Consider the following 4,820-nt stretch of genomic DNA (forward strand, 5'->3'; position numbering starts at 1 on the left):
AGAGGTGGACTGTTATTAATTGCTCCGGAAATGCCTATTGACGATTTATCGCTGATAAATCGTTGGGAAAAATAAAAGATCTACAACATACCTTTATTAAGAGAGATTTACAAATGACAATATCCTAAACGTAATATTCAAGAGAATGACTTGGTACTAGTCGAGGATGAACTACTACCCTCGAATGACAAGAAAATGGGACGTGTGGTAAAAGTGTACGAAGCGCACGTGTTCATCGTGCAAGGGTAGTTGAGGTCAAACTACAACAGGTATCATATCTCGTCCTATTGTGAAGTTGAAGTTGTGAAGCAATGCCTTTAATGACACCCTTTTTTTTGGATATTTTGTCTGTCAATATATTTCATGCAGTTACATAATCATGAATATGGGCCAAGATGAAGTCTGTCAGGTATGCTACGCCATTCATCACCTGAGGAACTGTCCCACATTTGAATGGAGTCACTAGAAGTGACTAGCCCGATAACTAAATAGAAAATCTTATCAACTATTTCGAATTTATTTGACCCAACAGGGTGGTTAACGCCTTTTGTTGCAAGACCTTTGGTTAGAAGGTGTTAATTGGGATAAAAGAGTAAGTTCGTTCACGTATGCTAAATGGAAAGCCTTTTTGGATCAATTTTCAAATCTTGACGCTTCTGAGGAAGCATATTGTGCTACAGTATACGTTCGAATGAACACAGAATCAAAGACATCAGTAAGCTAGTTAAGAGCGAAAAGTAAAGTTGATCCATTAAGAAGAGTAAGCTTGCCAAGTTCAGAGCTTTGTTTTGCCGTATTGCTCTCATCTCTGGTGAAGTATGTAGTCTCTAAATTAGATGTGTAAAATTATTCTGTCCACATGTGTACAGATTCAACAACCGTATTGGCTTGGTTGCAAAAACACCTTCATATGTCTAAAAAACATCTACTTATGTTGCAAATAGAACCGAAACTATATTCAAAAATATCGAAAATGCAACTTGGAGACACGTTTCTTCGAAATGTAATCACACAGACCTTGGAACAAGAGGTTGTAATTCCGTGGAGCTAAGTAAATGTGCCTTATGGTGGAATGCCCCACAATAACTTACCAAAATCTAATATAGTTTCAAAAGATCCAGCAGAAAAGAGAAATATTGTAATTCATTGTGCACCAATTATTGAGGGAGATGATTACAAAGAAATGATTCAAAAATTGTCTTCTTATAACAGAACATTGTGGATTATAGGATATATGTATCGTATGAAGAATAAGCGACAAAGAAATGAATATTCAAATTTGGGAAGTGGAAAGCTCCTATTTTAAGATGAGTTGAATCACGCTAAGATGGTTTTAGCCCGAATGGCAAAAACGATTCATTATCCACAAGAATATAATGATTTAAATAATTCGAAAATTATACAACGAAAATGTCCGTTACGTGCTTTAAGCCCATAACAGGGTAATGAGAGTTAATGGACGTCTAGCCAATGCAAATACTTATAATGACGAACGATTTCTGATAATAATGACAAGTTCGTCTCATTTATGTAATACATACAATCTTGAAATTTATCCATAAAACATTAACGCATGCTGATGTATGACCAATGATGTCCACGGTTCAAGGGCAGTTGTACATTCCAAGATTAAGAAGAACCGTTAAAAAAGTGGTACATAATTGTGTGATTTGTGCAAGATACAAACAAAATACGAAGTCGCCGATAATGGCTGTCTTGCCTTTAGAGAGAACTTCTATATCACTTCCGTTTACTTATGTTGGAACAGACTTTGAAGGTCCATTTCAGATTAAAAGTATCAATTTGAGAAATTCATCGTATCAAATGTCATATGTACGTATATTTGTATGTTTTGCGACAAAAGCAATACATTTTGAAGCGTTTTCGTCACTATCTAGATATGCGTTTCTTGCAACATTTACACGATTCATAGGTAGAAGATGTTTGCCTAGATGTTTAATGTCAGATAATGGAACAAACTTTGTGGGTGCCAGACGTGCTCTTCCGAGGAAATATCAAGAATTAACCAAAAAATCCTCCAAAGAAATTTCGGAGATGTACACCGTTAGTGGCTTCCTTTGGAATTTTAGCTACACATATAAGAGGATTATGCGAGCAGGTCTTAAAAATTTTAAGACACACTTCACAAAGGTTATTTCTGAAAGAAATTTCAATTTTGAAGAATTTGCCACTATTTTAGTTAGAATAGAGAGTGTTTTAAACTCTAGGACCTTAATACCATTGTCAGAGGATCCAGAAGATTTAGAGGCTCCGGAAATGACAATTAACGTTTTATCGCTGATAAATCGTTGGGGGGAAATAAAAGTTTTACATCATACCTTTATTAAGAGATTATATATATCAAGGAACTCCTTTAAAGGTACAAATGGCGATATCCTAAACGAAATATTCAAGAGAATGACTTGGTACTAGTCAAGGATGAACTACTACCTCCGAATGACTGAAAAATGGGACATGTGGGAAAAGTGCATGAAGGGCACAATGAACACGCAAGAGTAGTTGATGTAAAAACTACATATCTCGTTCTATTGTGAAGTTATGTGTACTACCAGTCAGTGGTTGTCAGTAGAATGTAAAATATGCGTATGAGTGTCAAAATCATGATTGAATGTCTAACAGGCAAGGCCTTTATTGACACGTTTTTTTTTCTTTTTTGGATATTTGCAGTTACACAATCATGAATATGGGCTAAGAGGAAGTCTATCAGGTTTTCGACGTGATTAAAGTGATGACAGTGGAGCGTAGGGAGAGTGTGGTTTTGGCCCGCAGATACTGCAAGAACTGTCTTGGACGAATCCACGTAGCTAGATATTGTTACTGGCCAGGGCCAAGTCATATGTGTGGTTCTCGGCAAAATACGATGCTGCATGGTCCTGTAGTGGCAGCTCTAACTGGCAGCAGCATAGTGTTTGCCATATTTCACCCGTATGCAAACCAAAGAGCGCAGCAGAATCAACAGAAACAACAAATTCTATCGCAGCTTCAAATATGGACGCTCTGACAGTCACAGAGACTAAACTAAGGCAAAAAAAAAAAAAGAAAACAAAACAGACTAAACAACAGATAGGTGTGCAGAAAACACATTAAAAAAATAAATAGCAGCGACAGAAGATAAAGCAAAATAAACAACAAAGCCGACATGCCGCCCAACAACCCGTAGGAAACCCCGAAGAAAAGCCTTCAATGCAGCAGCCAGAGATGATGGACAGGCTTCTGAGAGTGCTTGAAAAAGGGCATGTTGTATGCAAACCAAAGAGCGCAACAGAATCAACGGCAGCAACAAATTCTAGCACAGCTTCAAATAAGGAACGCTCAGACTATCACAGAGACTACACTAAGGAAAAAAATGCAAAAAACAGATTGCTGTGCAGAAAACACAATCAAACAATAAACAGCAGCGTCAGAAGACAAAGCAAAATAAACAACAAAGCGGACATGCCGCCCAACAGCCCGTAGAAAAACCCGAAGAAAAGCCTTCAATTCAGCAGCCAAAGATGATGGACAGGTTTCTGAGCGTGCTTGAAAAAATAGCAACGGCATTAACTGTTGCACTATTGCAAGGGCCCATGCATGTTGGTAATAGACCCAACCCGATAGACTACATCGACATGGACCTTATCGATCTCGATAATTAAAACCAATCGATGTTGTCACATCTATAAGACCGGCACTCTTCTTCTTGAAGTTTGAGAAAGTGGATCGACAGATCATACAAAATTGTAAATTTTATAATAAATGAAGTTGACAGACTGAGTCATTTTTAATTTGAAATAATAATTTGCTTTGTGCTTTTTTTTTGTGCGGACAACAAACGTAAGTACCGCCGGAATACTTTCGTGTTTGTTGTAGTTTGCTAAATCATATTGTTGTTTATGCAGCAATAAATTTCGGCTCAAAATCTAGCACAAATCGTTTTAGTGCAAATTGGATGTTGAAGAAGAGGTTAAAGTTGAGAAACCTGATAGGAAAGATCATGTTCTTTCTGTCTCCTCCGAGGTTTCTACTGTTTCTCGCAGAATTTTCAAAGTCTTTGTTTACCGCAATGGTTGACACTGGAAGTGATGTGTATTTTCATAGTGACATATGTAATAGTGACGTATGAAATTATTTAGAGGAGAACGATAAAACTATTTACACAAAATAAAATTTAAAAAAATCAAATCGGAGTTGATGAGTATATATTAGATGTCACATTTCATATTATAGACTAATAATATTTCCAGTTTCAGTTAAAAAATATGTATACAGTATGTGCGGTGTTTTGGCCCATTCCCGGCGAAGCGCTTGCTTCAAGTAAACGACACTTTGGTATTTTTTAGTGCCACCCTTGCTTTCCAAAATACAACAGACACAATAGTCCAACGAATTGGAATCAAAATGTTTGCCCAAGGCTTTAATAAACCTTGCAGAATATTTTCGCGATAATATTCGGCATTTATTATGATGCCGCGATCGAATGATACGAGCGGAGAGCGACCATCGGCTGTTATGACGGCCCATACCATCACCATGGTCGGCCCTTAATTTTAGGTGGCCTACCGAAAGTGCACATTTTCAGTTGACCTCTTTGGTAAGTAAACACGATCATTTTGTTTGTTTACAAACTGATGGACAATGAATGTTTTCTCATCGGAGAAAACCAAATTCAGCAGTTCACAACTTTCTAGGTCCTTAAAACCATTGTCAGAGGGTCTAGAAGATTTAGAGGCTTTAACGCATTTTCTAAGAGGTGTACCGTTATTATTTGCTAAGGAAATCCCAATTGACGATTTATCGCTGATAAATCGTTGAGAAAAAAA

The sequence above is a fragment of the Musca domestica genome, unplaced genomic scaffold (assembly GCF_030504385.1).
Source record: "Musca domestica strain aabys unplaced genomic scaffold, Musca_domestica.polishedcontigs.V.1.1 429, whole genome shotgun sequence".
NCBI lineage: Eukaryota > Metazoa > Arthropoda > Insecta > Diptera > Muscidae > Musca > Musca domestica.